The sequence below is a fragment of the Pezoporus occidentalis genome, unplaced genomic scaffold (genome assembly GCF_034315485.1).
Source record: "Pezoporus occidentalis ecotype Australia unplaced genomic scaffold, CSIRO_AGI_Poc_V1 ctg193, whole genome shotgun sequence".
Taxonomy (NCBI): Eukaryota; Metazoa; Chordata; class Aves; order Psittaciformes; family Psittacidae; genus Pezoporus; species Pezoporus occidentalis.
Window position 1 is genome coordinate 560293 of NW_026913782.1, and position 16412 is coordinate 576704.

General features: G+C 39.3%; 1 protein-coding gene across 6 annotated transcripts in view; it reads right to left on the reverse strand.

Moving 5' to 3' along the window:
* The window catches only part of ULK4 (unc-51 like kinase 4), a 198949-nt gene that overhangs the window by 34720 nt on the left and 147817 nt on the right, over window positions 1–16412 (reverse strand). The window lies entirely within an intron of this gene.

The window sequence follows — 16412 nt, forward strand, 5'->3', positions numbered from 1 at the left end:
AGCTTGTTAGAAACCGTATTCTACAGAAACTTCAGATCCAATTTGCAGAAATATGTGCTGTCATAAATAAACAATGGAGCTGATGAAATCTGACCCATTCCAAACACAGCCTTGTGACCTGTTTCTGGCTCTGGCAGATGACTTCTCTTAAGAAAAGCTGTTGAAATGCTGAACATTCACATCTGAACTCCACTCCAAACTCAGTATCAACTTCGGCTTTAATAAATCAGGACCATTACCTCATCCTTACTTTTAACTGCTAAAAGCAACTAACTTTATGGACTGCTACACCTGACAAATTACTAAATGTTTCAGTTATTTTCTAAGTAGAATGAAATGTAGATGCAGTTCTTTAATCCCCATCTCCTCTCAGAGAAATTAATGTATCTCCCTGTACTGGCCTTGTTTTATTTAAGTAACCTGATAACTCAATCCTTTCCCATCTTCTCAGGATTCAAAATAAATTGGTCTCTTAGTCTACTCTTTCCTAAGGAATATGGTTCTTGCAGATCTAATCCTTTTAAGTGACTGAAATCCTCAGGTCTTTGAATCAGTCAGGTTTGGTAATACTTTTCTGTAATAAGAAAAGCAGGATGCAGGCACCACCTCCCCTAACTCACATTCTGACATCTGTATTGGCACAGGAAAGCCTGCGGTATTGCATTTGGAGTCGATTGTTCACAGACATGCAAGTATTTCACTTCTGAACTTCCAGAATTGTTGCTCTTTTCTAAGAAATTATTATTCACTGAAACACAAAGTTAAGAAAAATTACTGAAGGGAAAGAGCTGAAAATAAATTCTTTCTCCCAAGAAGGTAATTACATAGCTAAATGTAAATCCTAAGTATCAGTGGCGCTTGTCAGAGTGCTTTAATGTGCCTGATTTTTTGCAAACACTAACTTAACACTTTCCTGACATCTTGATATGTTTCTGAGAAGAGCTGCAGAGTTTGGCTGCAGTGTGTCACACCCAGTGAACAGGAGGACATTTTTTATGCTATTATGACTGGAAAAACCCTTACAAAACAAGTCCTCTAAAAGAAAAGAAATCTGAAAGTGAACTTCTTGGTCTACAGAAGGTATCCGGTGCAATCCTAGCTGAGATTCCAACGTTAACAGCTCCACCAGAAAGGCCCAACTAATCAGTAAAGCAAAGCGAGAACAGGGGAAAAACCCCTGGATTCCTGAGGCCTGCAATCCACGAGGATGGAAAATAACCAACCCAAATATTTTGAGCAGAATTAGGTATTAATGCTTCAGTGGCTTCCAGCGAGAAATATGATTGAGTTTTAAACCAGATATTAGAGAAGTAAAATACATTTCGAGTTATTATGCAAACCAGACATTTTCTATGCAAATTCGGGCACTGCACTTCTATAATCTTAATTTTAAAACAGAAGTTGATGTTTTGATTGTACGTGGTGGGGTTTTTTCATTCTGAATGTCATGCGAAATTACTGTGTGCATCTGGAGGCTTTGTGGGTGGAGGGGATTGGCACAAGGAGGAATTCATTCTTGTGAAAACAAAAAGCTTTTTCTAAAGGCAGGGTTAAGGATAAGAATGTAGCACTTGGGGTAAAAATGGAACCAACCACTGTTTGTAAACACATCAATGTGCAAATGAAGCAGCATTACTCATTAAGTACACAAAATCCTTGATTCAGCCCATGCTGGTCTCACTGGCCTCAGTCTCAACCTTTTCATCTCTCTAAGAGGTTATATTCTCTCCATCAGGATACCAGGGTTCCTCAACTCAACATCGACAGACTGATCTTCTGAACACACCCCAGCTATTGATTCCTACATGATTTCCATTATTAAAGTGCAACATGGATACACTGATCGCAACGCTTGGCCTCAGTGATACCCATTTTGCTTCGTCAACTGAAGTAGCACAACAGCTGTTTTACATTTAAACAGCTTATTATTAGCTGTTTAATGTTAAAAACATTAAGCACAACAGCCTTTTACATTTAAAACACCATTCTAGACCTGTTGTACGTTTTCAGTTTACAAACCCACGATACAGAATGCTGGGAGGTAGGTGGAAATTCAGAATGCATTTCTAAATACAGCAAACCCTACTAGAACCTGTCTTAGCTTCTTCTCATCATTATGAACTAGCAGTTTGTCTGTATATCTGAAAACTAGGAATGCTGAGCTTGTGGGCCCAGTGAGGCTAAGCAGTGAGTAAGCCAATGTCTACCTTCAATCGTACCTTGAATACAATACAGTAGTTCTGGCACTTTTGGACTAATACAGCAGAACATTTTTTAGCTTGTCCAACCTGGTGCAGCTCTGCTGTGTCACTAACACTTAGGTAATTTATATGAGTTCAGCCTTTCTTCGTCTAGGGCTAAGCTTCATCTCCTTGCATGCCAATAGTTTTCCAATGAGTAAATTGAGAACACTTGATGTCCAAGAGCATCTATTCTGTAAAGATTAGTATTCTATAAGCACCAGTTTAACACCTTCTTGTATGCCTTTTACACCCCTCTTCATCTAAATTACTCTAAATTTCTTTTTAATGTAGGGTTATGTTCTGCAGTTCTGTTCTATAATCACATTATAGGATTATGAATCGGGCATTTTATTTCCAATTCTATCACTAGCCATCTTGGCTAAAGCAACCAAAAATTACTGAGTAAAATATTCTGCCATTATCAGACCAATTGGCAGAAGCCTCAGTATGTAATATCACTTTAACATTATTTTGTGGTTGAAATTCATAGTTTCTTCTGAAAAATGCAAAGCTCTAAAGGTAATGAAGTAAAAAAATGCTTGAAGCGAGATCAACAGGAACCAAATCAGATGCACTCTTCTAAGCAGAAAATGGAGCACGCGAAAGTTACCAAGGCCAAAAATAACCTTTCATATTAGCATGTTTTGAATAGGTAAGACTGGCTACTTGTAATGAAGAAGAATAAAACTTGGATGGGTCAGAGGCCAATGATGGCTTGGGACTGACTCAATCTGAAGTCTTAGAAATAAAAACCTGAACTCTTGAATAAGACACTGGTTGTCACCCAAAAGCAATAAAGGGTGAATCACCAAGCAGTCATCTTCTTCTGTCTTCACACATTAATCACACTGCCTCAATTCTGCTCTGGTGACAGCCCACCACTAAGGCATTTAAAAGCTAAGCAGCTGAACTGAGTCTTTTTCTGAGGACTGTGCTCAGATTTGGCACTGTACTGGTCTACCTCTATCCAGGAAGCCTAAGGAAAGGCTGCACAACTGAAGACATGCTTTTTCATGGATACATGATGCACAGCAGCGGGATGCTGATACACACAATTCAATCCCACTATTCCCAAGGATGTGCTGTTTTCACAGCTTTCTATGTCTGCAGGCAGAGTCTAAAACTGGTTACATACTCCCATAACAGTTGTCTTGACCAAGCCTAGAAAAGACCCTTTGCTCCTTCTCAAAGCTGCAATATCTTGTCATAACGTGTAGTGCCTGTAGCACTCAGGGCAATTCCTCTCTAATTAAATCTGGAAAATACAACAAGCTGTAGCCATCTGAAAAATCTCTGCAGCAGCAACAGGCCAGCTGTGGCCCCCAGACAGCTCTAACACACGGCTACCCCAACAAGTATGTTGTGTGCAAGTGGTCCTAGAGGGATGCTGAGCGCCCTTCCTCTTACACTGCACTGTGGATTGCCATCCACTGCTAGGATTAGTCAGAGCTAGGAGTTTATGCTAAATACTTTGATATTTTACATTTAAAGGCAAGAAGAAACCTTATTTACTGGTTTACAAAAGGGTGAAACAGCTGAATAAACAAGTCTGCCTTTGACCTTGAATGGAACACACAGGTGGTGTGAAATAACTGCCTCAGTTAAACAGTGATATTACACAGAGATGTTTCTCTGATAACCAGACAAATGACACCACAGAGAAATTTCATCCTATCAGTAACCCAATAACCTCTACAGTCTGTACCTGCAGTAGCATCAGCACATACACAGTAACTCATTTTGCTTAAGAGTCTGCTAGTTGAAGCCCCCAACAGTTAATTTAGAAACAAGTGACATTTTTTGGACTAACAATAGAAACAGAGAAGGGAGTTTAAAAGATACAGAAGATCCACCTAATTATTAACAGACATTAATTGCTGAAGTGTGCTCTCCTTGATATAAGAACTGCAATAACACTAATGGAACAAAGCCAATCAAGAACCAAGCTTTGAAAGTCTTAACCTTTTGTATGAGGCACCTTAGCACATCGTTCCTAAAACCATTTCTGCTTAAAATGTGTCACATGGATAGATGTTTAAAATACATATAAAATTTTAATTGAGGATTAAAACTTTCTCTTTTCTGCTAAAACTCTTTCCCTCCAATTACATTTCGTTTGGCCTGCTCCCTTTTCTCTTCCCAGTCTTTTTCTTTGATCAATGAACCAATGCTAGTTAAACATACATAAAAATCAGGGTTCACCAAATTAGAAAGGCAGACTTGCCGAATTCAAACACGTACCCTAAATATTTTCTTTCCCTAAAGTCGTGTTCAGCTTTACAGCTAAGTCAAGGCTGAAAGCTTCAGCAGTAAGATACATAACAGGAACGTTTCTTATCTTAAACATTTTTAAAGGATGGATTACAACACTACAATTACTATTCTGCCATTCAAAATTGAAAAGGAAGTGAACTGCTAAAAGCACAAGCTGCCATAAAACCAATCACTTCCTTTCTTGAAACTTTTCATACTTGCATGAAAACAGTTTGCCTAACAAACATCAGCTTCAGTAAGGAGAAACACTACTTGTTTTATAAATGGCCCCTGCAAAAGATTTATTTGACTTACATTACATTCTATCAATATTCATTGTTGGTTCCACAAGAGCTGTAAGAAAATAAATATTGGCTTTGAGTTTCATTACCAGTTCCCAAGTTTGAACCAAAGTCTCCTTAACTGCATCTTCAATGAGCCAAAACATTTTAGGGCAGCATCTGACTTTTGCTTTGATATGATTCACCCAAAGAAGTGGTGAATGCCCCATCCCCAGCAGTGTTCAAGGCCAGGTTGAATGGGGCAACCTGCTCTAGTGGAAGGTGTCCCTGCCCATGGCGGGGGGTTGGAATTGGAGGAGCTTTAAGGTCCCTTCCAACCCAAACCAGTCTGGGATTCTGTGATTGTTCATCCACACCAAAAAGTAAGAAATTGAGCAGATTAATGTGAACCAGAATAAACATGCAAACAAAAATGTTTGCATAGACTCCCTCTTCAGTGCCACTCTAATCATACACATAACTGAAGGCTGAGTGACTTTCTTGGGAGATGTGCATGAAACTTTTTATAACAGCTTATCACTTTGCTCCCTCATCTGTGTTTCTAGTACACTAAGCACGCCAATCAACATCAGCTACATGGGACCTTCTGAAGATTTAAACAGAAATCACTGTAACAGAATAAAAATAGAAAAGATTATAAAAAATATTAGTCTCACTGAAAAGTAAAAGATGGTAGATCCCATTTTAATTAACACTATTTAAAAATCAAGCTGTCAAGAACTATGCCTAATTCTCCCTGGGTTTCAATGACACTACCTCGTTGGTGTTCTTCTTTTGAAGACTGCAGGGTGCAACTGCAGCTTTTGAGTATCGTACCCATCTCATTTCTGTATGCTGAAGGGATAGCAACAACCCCTCCCAAGTAATGCTGCTATCCAAGGTTAAGCTCAGATGCTGATAGTGGTATTTCTCTCTGTTCTTGTCTCTCCTTTCTTCTTTCTTTGCTTTAGAGCACAGTCAGTTTTAACCCTCTGATTAAACTGTCATTAGCGAGCAATTTCTACAATGTTAAAACTACTTTTTCAAACCTCGGTTTTCAAATGTGAGAACATCAAAACATTTGTGCCTTTTTTTTTCCTCTGTGACTTCACAGGAGTGTATAATGATCATTATGAGGTGGCTCCATGTTTTAAAGTTAATAACCAGATTTGAGCAAAAGCTGCAAAGGTAAAAACGCCATCAGAGGGCAAACCATTAACAGTGCCACACAGAAGTTTCCACCCACATATTCAGCCTGATGGTTTTGAGACTAGAGATCAATTAGGAAACTACTAGAAGGAACTGATTATGTATTATGTGGTATGACTCTACAAAGTTACTGGCACCTGCAATTACTTTACTAGAAGCAACACATATTTTGTGTTAGAGTATCAAGATATTCTTACGTAAATTATTTAATGTAAATGAAATCATAATTTATGAGAACATAACCCATTTAAATCAGTGTCACTGATATCACATTTAGGTGAAAAGAAATAGCAGAAATGTGTCATTAAAATCACTCTAGACCACAGTTCTAAGTGCCCCTTGACATTCAAACTGAACTCACATATTCATATAGGACAGTGAGACTTTATGGTACTCTGGAAACGTTTCTCCAAAGGAAACCACAGCAGAAGTAACAGACAGCAAGGAGATATCCCTCATCAACTCCCAGACAGAAAAAATTACTAGTGATTTAAACAGCGCACACTGAAAGCGCCAGGAAGCATCCAACTGCTGCACACTCTGGGCTGACTGCCATCGTAAGTCCACAGAACGCTGCCCAAACAGGTAAGAGTTTGCTGCTTTTACATCTGTAGCTGGAGTAACAAACAGGGTGGTGGGATGTAAAGGGCCTTTTTTAGCAAACTGAAGAAAGAAAATTTTGCTTCCCATCAGGAGAGCCACAAGAAACCACTTAAGCACAGGTCTTTCTGTTCATGTTAATGAACCTGAAGCTACATTTAAGGTCTTAATTTTGGTAGTGACCAAAGTCCTTGTTCGCTCATCCATCCATCCGGCTTCTGCTCCAGAACCTAGGATTCTGTAGTCATGGGCTACAACTCTATGTGTGTGCGTGTTGCTGAGTATGAGAAATAAAACCCTCTAGACAAAAATAACACCACCACCACAAGGGACATGTAGTCAGCATGAACGCCGTGCAAGTCAATGGCTATCTTCTCAGAAAGGTCATATGATAGCTAGACTTGCACATAGGAACTGCAAAAAATATATATGACTTTAGTAGAGCCAGTATTTTCTCTGTTTTGGAGAACAATGTGAACCATCTTAGCAGAAGTTAACAGTGCTGCTACGTTCCCTAAGCACACTGAAGACATGATGGCCCTGTTTTACTCCCGAAAGCTCAAAACCTTTCAGTTTAGAAAGCGGGAAGGTTTATGGAACTCTTTTTTACTTCTTCTTATTGGGACTTACTGACAGCTCCTCTACACTTGATCCCATCTCTAGGCCAGAGAGAAACAAGGACACTGAAGCTTGCCTTGTTTTCCTTTACGATGTTGCATGTCAGAAGGAGACTAATAACAGCTGAAATGTCTGCTTTCCTCTTTGTATGCTTTGAAATCCTACCCATCCACTTACAGGAGGTGGGAAAGGGTGTGGGTATTTCACTGTGACCTCCCCCCCTCAATTTATCTACGCCAAGGAACATAAAGCTGACCTTCTTAATAACAGGACTACGAGTCCCAAAGATCCTTAAATACATAAACTAAGACCAACTCTTATACCACGGAAGTCACTTTGTAGAATGACAGAATTAGGAAAACCAAAATGCATGGGCTTTTCTTTCTGACAGGTCTCAAGTTGTTTCTTTGTAGATGCACTGAAGATGTCCAAATAAAACAGCAAAATGATGTACATAAATCACCTTAGGTGCTAAACAACACTTACTGCGAGGAATAAAAACCCCAAACCAAATAAAACAGCAAAGAAAACCCCAAACCCAACCAAACCCCAGCAATAAAAAGACAAGAAGGTCTTTTTTTGTTTGTTTGTTGGCATATAATCTTACTTCCAGATTTAGCTCTTTAACAAACATTCTATCAGATATACTTTTTCTTTGTATACTGTGCAAACTGGCTTAGACATCTCCCATAATGAAAACGTTGCTACTATTATTATAAAGTCATATAAAAGTAGGTGAGCAGCTGCAGCCTAATAAACACACAGCTGAACAAAGGAAACTGCTGACAAGCCGCAGTCTTGTTTTACTGTAAATTCTCATGTGTTCACATCGTATCTTAATTGTACACAACAATAAATAAGCTTCTGTCACTAGGAGTTTCTCAGAAATGGGCTAATGCTAATTATCTCTCTATTTTCACCCACATGGTTTTAGTGAAAAGCTTAATGGCAGGAAAAGAACACAAAAATAATGAGCTGTGTGAGCCATTTCAGTGGCAGAAAACATTAGTTCTCTTTATTTGATTTTTCCAGCTTTATATGAAAGCTTATGCTCTCCCATAAGACTTCTCAATATTCCAAGCATTAGATCTATTATTATATTATGTAAGAAATAGATAACCCATTTCCCTAAATTTTACTTCAGTATGGTTGTACCAGTCAACTGAAAGCCAAAATGTGCATCTCCAGCACCATCATTGAATATAAGGGCTGGCCTTTCTTACACCTGGAAATACATAGTTAAATACGGGTGACAAGTTTCCTTTCTCTTCTGCCCTTTGTTCTATAGCTGGCATTAGGAAATGTTTATTTGGTCATTTGTACTAGTCTGACAAAGTTATTTTAGCTCTGACTGATGGGAAGATAGCATGAGGCCCTTAATGGTAGACTTGGCAGTCCTGAGGTAAAGGTTGCACTTGATGAGCTTAAAGGTGTATTCCAACCTGATTCTCTCTGAAAGAATACTGCCCAGGGAATGACTAAGAAGAAAGGGCCTTTTGAACCACTTAAGTGCTACACACTTCTTTTCACTCTTTTTGTCTGATTAATCCTTCTTAGTTACACGTCTTCAGTTTCCAGTCAAAATCAATACCACACTGAGCGCCATATAAACATACGGCTTGAGACATAAAGGTGGTGACTGCATTATGTGGTGGCCCCTAGGCACACCCGACCTTTGAAATGCCCTTCCAACCCAAACTATTCCTTGATTCTATGACACTTTCTGTGCTGCAAGCGTGGCATCAGGTCCAGCTGTAGCACAGCCCCAGCTCCATGGTGGAACCTGCATGCTTAAGCACACTGGGCTAGTGTATTTGCACCAGCTGCCTTGCAGAGCAACAGGGTTGATGGAAGGCTGGGGGGTGTGGAGACTACTCCCCACTTTAAGGTGCAGCCCCACCAGTGGGGACAATCACTTCCTCATCTTCTGGATGAGGGTTTAAATAAGGTTGCCAAAACTTTTCTATTCTCACTAATAATGTGACTGTGGCTAGAAAATGTCCCTAAAAGACTTCATCTAATACTATAATACATGGTGGCTTCGGTGCGCCTTCTCTCTCCCTACAGTCTTCCTGAATGCACACAACTTTGCTGGAGGACATTCCCCACTATGGACATTTTAACACAGCAGCGCAGGTCTGATTCATTTGCTTTGCAGAAGAGCGGGAGATACATCCCTGCCCATCAGAAGGGAGAAGAACAGAAAGGTACATGAGAAGTGCAACCTCCTCTTTCCTTCCTCTCTGCTGGAATAGAGAGGCTGCAAGCTGAACTCCTCTAAATTGGTGGGGAGCTGGATCAAAGCAGCGCTTACAGAGGCCACAGGCTGTGCAGAGCAGGACACAGGATTCCTATCAGACTAAAATCCCTATGTTCAGTAGCCTCAAAATCTAATGTGCTCCGTATTGTTTGGGAATTACATTCAGAACTGCTGTGACATTGAGCTAGTGCTATCACTGCTCTGTATTTCTCACCTCTAATCATTTCAAGACATTGCTATTATTTTTTCTCAAACACATTCATCAGCAGTCAATGCTGCTCCTTTCACATTCCAATCCACATCTTGCCACTGTCCTCTGCACCTTGCCTTACTCCCAGATATCCCAGGGTCACTAAATCACTGTCAGCATGATTACATTTGCATTCTACTTTCTAATCCAAGTCCAACCAGAAATATATTCATTTATTATATTCCTGAAGTGTTCTACAAGGTAGAAGGCAAGAACTGAATAAAAATATCTTGGCAGATTGATGCCTGGCTGCTATTGCTTTCTAGTAGAGATGGGCAAATTTGGTTCAAAGCCATTTGAACTTTGTGGGTAGAGCATTACCAGGTTTATCTCCCATTTAAAACAGACTGTTAAAAGGGGAGTGAGGAAAAAGACATGGATGCAAGATTCAAAAGCCAAAAAACTACTGGTGCTAGTTTTGTGTTTAGGAAGACTATTAGGCTTCCCACATACAGCAGTCTCATATCATAGCATCCTATTTCACTCATTTCATTGTACTTGAAATGTACAACTTAAACTCAATTGGAATGAAAACTTTTAAAGCAAAATACTTCATAGTTCTATTGAATACCATAGAATTTCTGTTCCCCAGTTAGTTCTTTTGTCTCTTCTTTCAATCCTTTTGTAAGAGAAATAAATATCTTTTTGCTAGGACTTAGAGTATGTAGCAATTTGGAATGGCAAATCAGAGCTTTTTGTAGGCCTGATATTCAGGACTAATAAGTACTTTCAGGAAATGAGATTTCCTTTGGAATCTCCACAACTGAATTTGGATAATTAAGGTATTTTAATTCCTAGTCATTTAAAAATCCTCTAACCACTATGTAGACAGAAATGCTAAAACATAAGCTATAGTTTAATGAGAAAACGTTAAAGGATTACAGAACAGCCTAATAGATGTACACACACAAGCACATAACAGTATGCTAATGTAATTATGCGTTCCTGAGATCATAAACAGTTATGCAAAACTGAAGTATGAAGCTGCAAGAAGGGGAAAAGGATCTTGTTAAAACCTGTAGTGGTCAAAATGTAAGATGAGAGTAGGCATTTTGACATTCCTGTTTTCAACATCAATTCCCACAAAGCTTTCAGTTTCATTTAAAAGAAAACAATAAATAAATGTCAAGGAAAAAATCAGGAGCTTCTGGTTCAGGAACCCAGCAAAGAATTCAAACCATACAACTAGAGGCGGAGTTGTAAAATAGAAGAGATGCCAAGAAAAGGAGCCTAACAAATATAATGGTGAAAGGGATACAGAGGCTAGGAGAGCCTAAAAAAAAAAATCATTCATTATTAAATAACATCACCTTCAAAATGTAATATGTGCTCCATTTTGGAGCTACAATACATGAATAAATTGCATGAGCATCCCTCTGGTGTTATCTGAGCTCCTTAGTGGAGTAACAGTCCACTCATGCAATCCTGAGGGCCTATTATTTAAGTCTTCCAATGACAGCTGTAATTTGCTTTGCAGCAATAAGGTTTTTCCCCACCAAACTAAAAGAAATATTGCTCTATTTCTATTAGCAGAGTCAGGGCCACACATAACTCACTGATGTATGGGGCATGAATTACTCTTAGCCATCTTACAGCTCTGGACTCTGCAAAGAAATATTGTGTGCCATTTTGGGAATACACCCCCATTTATATTGTAAACACATAAGCTGTATTAATGGTTTAAAATGACAGAAGAGGGCCTTGAGCTTAATAAAGTGATTCCTTTTATGCTTTATGTAAACTTGTTATTTTATCACACCTGCTAAAAATCATGTATTATAGCATTTAAATGCTTGCAGTACTCGGAAGAAAAGTAGCAGTATGAGGATATGTAAATACACTCATTTCCATGGGAATGACTCAACTGTGAAAGATACTGGTCTTAACTCTAATCTGCCCTGTGTAGACTGTTGCTCTAATGAAAACAAGCAACAGTCAGGAACTCACTAAGGGATCTTAGTTAAAATGTTAGGGCTGACTAACTGCTGCTTTACCAGTGAGCTCTTTTTTGCTCCAGCACTCAGGAGCAGCACTAAGCCTAGATGCCCATGGCAAATCCTGCCTCTGTATCTCTCCAAGACCACTGCAGAAGAAACAGCTGCAGAGAGCCCTGTCCCAGCTCTTCCCTGGAAACGCTGGCCTCTTGCATGAAAAGCCACAAAGGAAGCATTCAGTCAAACTGAGAACAACGTATTCCACCTTGATTCTTTCGTTTTTTTTCAGGGATGAAACGGGACAATAGTAAACTGCAGTTACAAATAATGTAATTTGTTTAAATGGTTAGTCTGCTGGACTCCACTGTTTGGTATACATACCCCACATCACATATATATATATACCTCACATAGAATCACAGATTCAAGTAGGTTGCACAAGCCCTTTAAGCTCATCCATTCCAACCGTTCCCAGCACTGCCCAGGCCACCACTAACCCATGGCACTGAGGCCTCGTCTCCACGCTGTGTGAACACTTGCAGGGACGGTGACTGCAGCCCTGCCCTGGGCAGCCTGTTCCAATGCCTGAGCACCCTCTGGGGAAGGAATTGTTCCTCAGCTCCATCTAAACCTGCCCTGGTGCAGCTTGAGGCCGTTTCCTCTTGTTCTATCCCTTGTTACTTGGGAGCAGAGACCAGCTACCTCCTGGCTCCATCCTCCTGTCAGGCAGTTGTAGGGGGCAGGTTTTCATACAGAGATTTTAATTAGCACAGGTAGGGGCAGGTGTTAATATAAATAATCTTTTTCTGATGCAAGTCTAATATGCAGTAACTCTGTTCATTGCAATTACCCAGCATGTACAGCATAAAGATCAGATTTCCATCCACAAGGTACAATATCATGCACTACGGAACATCCCATTTTGACTTTTCAACGTATCCTGGGGTTATGCTCTACAGCAGCACTCTTGCAATTAAGTACCCCAGAAAATTTCCTTTAAAAATGAATTTTAAATCATTGGAGCTATCTGATACTGTAAAATTACATGCTTCTGTTGATCCATTTCTAAATGAATACTACATATTTCTGGAAGAGTACTCTTATTGATATTAGAGGATTTAGGTAACCATCTGCTTTTTGACAAGACTAAGGATGGTGTGTGAACTTCATTGCTCTTAAAATGCTTCCTGAACAGCCTAAACCAGCAAGATGTTTAAGCAGAGTAGAGCTGGTATGCAAATGATGAGATATTCCTATACCACATCATATGAACTCATCAACTAGGTATTTCATCTCAGAGAAAGTGTCTGCTGTGTGGAATTTAGGACAGTGATTTAGAGCCCACAGAACACTGCATCACCACAAATTCCATTTGTTATAAATTTATAATGATGTTCATATAAAAACATTGTATTTTAATAGTTTAAAGAAGTGACAGCACTGGGCACTTCATAAACGTTTAACTAATAGAGTCTTCATAATTTAAAATGTGGAGGTTTCATCACTGAAGATGCTGGACCGAATCACTGTTTGAACTTGGGGAGAGGGGTCAATTACTGTAGAAATCTCATGAAAGCCTAACCCTTAATACACACAAAGACTGCTTTTAAACACAGCCTTGTTTCAGAGCACTTACATGAATGACGGAGTCATCTGAAGTTGTGCAGCACCATGTTCCTAAAGTCCAGATATGGTTCTCACTGTCAGTGAGAAGCAGTATGTGAGCACAGGCCCTCTGTTGGAGAACTTTAAACGTATGCCCTTACTGTTAACAAGTACGTCAACCAACCATCAAATTCCACTACCTCCCTGGTAAACATACTCTCCCCCTACAATATACCCCTTTAAGCAGTCCAGCTATATATCAGCATCCACACATAGACTATTGAATAAAGCTGTGTGAGACCTGCAGTTACTCATGGCAAGGTTTTTGAAATCACCAGCTTCTCGGCAGCGTTCCAGCTTTAGAAGATGAAGAGGGGTAAGGAACCAGACAAAGTGAAACCCAGTCACTGGTTTTCAGATGCCACGTTAAAGTGCAGAACTTAAAATGTATTTTAAAAACCCATAAACAGAAACATTGGCAAGGAAAATAAGGGAGCACTGGGGATTAACAAAGAGGGTATGTCAAGACCTCTTGTTCTAATGGTTGAATACTAGGTGATTTAGAAGCCAAAGGAAGGAGCACTCTTTTACAGCAGGGAATCTACATTAGAATTCCTCCTGGTACATGGCAGTTAAGATTTTACTTCCATGCTGAAATGTAACAGACTATTTCACCCTCAGGAAACTTGTCAGCAAGGAGACCGAGTTTAAGAGGACAGATGTAATAAAAAAGGGAGGATTTGTTGAAGGGTTTGCAATATGAATTTGCTGAAATATTATTACTTAAATACCTGTAAACCTGGTATCTATGCATAACTGCATCTCAACATGGGCAACCGAAATCTTTCAAAGCTCTTTTAGTTTCTGGTAACAGCCTCGTATGAAGACTATATGAAGACTGAAGGCTTTCAAATACCTCTGTGAACATAAACATTTATATCTGGAATAAAATGAAAATACTTTTGTATTAATAATCAGGAGCAACTAGTTAAAACTCCCATTCCTGTTTGCACAGAACTGAACATTGCCGAAGGATCTGTTTTATCCAGGATGGTCATCTTTGTGTCAAATTATTGCTTATTAGGGAGAGTCAATTCCAGGCAATTCCTTGATCTTATTTTCAATACAGGAAACAAGCTGGATTGCTCTCTGGAGCAAGAAATTACTTTTTACTGTGCTTGTATTGAGCTTACCACAATGAGGTCCCAGTCTACAAGCACTAATACAATTCAGTTATAATAATGGAAGTAGCAATGACTGCTCATACGCGTGTAACAACAGCAGAAAATGAGAATGAGAAAATCTTGGTAATAATTGAAGCCTATTTAAGTGCTGTTGATGGGTCCTCTTAAGCAAAATGTTCCTGATATTTACCACTCCTTATCGGAGGACCGTGAAATATTTTGCAAATATTAAACATCACAGGCATTTATGAGGGTAGGTGAGTAACATCGAACATCAAGCTGCTAGCACCAGGCAGAAAGCAAAAGTAGGAGGCATCCAGCTATATATATTAGAAAGCTGACAGCGTCAAACCAAGCCTGAAGAAAAATGAAGGAAAGCCATTAAAATAGGCCTCTGTGTGAACTTTAGGGTTGGGAGTGGAGAAGACTGTATATGATTTGCTGGCAAAGCAGGTGTTTGTCTGTGTGGTGGAAATACAAGATGAAGGAGAGCGTGCTCTCTTCAACAAGGAGAAAGTACTTCACAGTTACAGTAAAAACCCTGTCAGCAAATTAGTCATTGCAGGGGTGTGAACGCACAAACCAAACCAGCACCTCTGGATTAAGATAACCACGGGTATCCCAGACACATCACCAGCTGCAAGAAGGTAGGACCTAAATCGCATCAAAAGTTAGAAGCCCCAGTAAATACTTCCTTAATCAAAAGCTTCTAAGCTAGACAAACTCCTACATATCCCCCAAATGGTAAGTTAATTGCATAAAACCTCCTCAACATCTGACTTAATACATAGCAACTTTATGCTCTGGTTCATCACAGTTATACAAAGCCTAGTATTTTTAATAGAACAGGCTTGGGGACTCCAGTGATCAGCTGAAAACACTAATCTCAGCTTAGATCCAATTCAAATAAAATTTGAATTCTCCCAGTTACTCAGAATTTCCTGACACTGAGTTACGAATACCCCAAATCATAGACATAAAGAAAGTACATTGTGGTTATGGTTACGCACACACAGGGACACAAATTATACCACATAAAGTGAATTAGAGCAAGCACAATGAAGTACAAAATTCACACAGCAGAAGAGGATTCTGACACAGCCAGAAATAAGTGATCCTATAAGCCTGGACAATCTTATGGAGATTCAAGCATTTGCCTTTTCTATGAGAAGAAACAATCAGAGCATTCCTGTACCATCCAGTGCTTTGGGCTGAAAAATAGCCAAGTTTTCTGCAATTTGGTATCAGCCACAGAACTTCTGCACAGGATCAAAAGTGACAAGACAGGGAAAGATAATTCCAGAGACTGCATCAGTGACTGAGACTTGCCCATGGAAACTTGTTCTGTTTTATTTCATAAGACATAAATACTGGAAATAGACCCACCAATACGTGACTTTAGAATCCTTTGCTTAAGAAGTTTGGTCCACTGAAAGAAAGATACTATAAAATTCAAAGAGGTAAATTAAAAAGAAAGCTAATCTGAAACAGAAAAGGCCTATTAGGATTCTTTCAGTGCTCACACCAACTGTATAAGTCTAAATACCAAGACATTCCTCTCGCTCCTCCAGTAGAAACCATAGGATGCGAATGTCAAAAAAAGAGAAAGCCAAGGATGGTGCTGACTTATTGTGCTGCTACTCAGTGTCTAGAAAACTCCATGCATTACACACAGTATAAATGAGCTTGAATTTAGCCCTTCACAAGGTGCATAAGCCAGGCACACAAGTCATAAACACGCACATGCCTCTAAGGTGAAACAGCATCTGATCGTTCTAGATTATGAACTAAAATTCTTCTCAGACCTAAACACTGAAAATTTGGGTCCTGGATTTCAATACATAGAATGCAATTAGGTTAAAATTAACCATGTATAGTACTACAAACAATGCCATGGGATCTCAAATGATAACCAACTACAGTATCCTGCTTATATCTGGATATCCTAAGTATTAGTAGACATATGAGTAACATT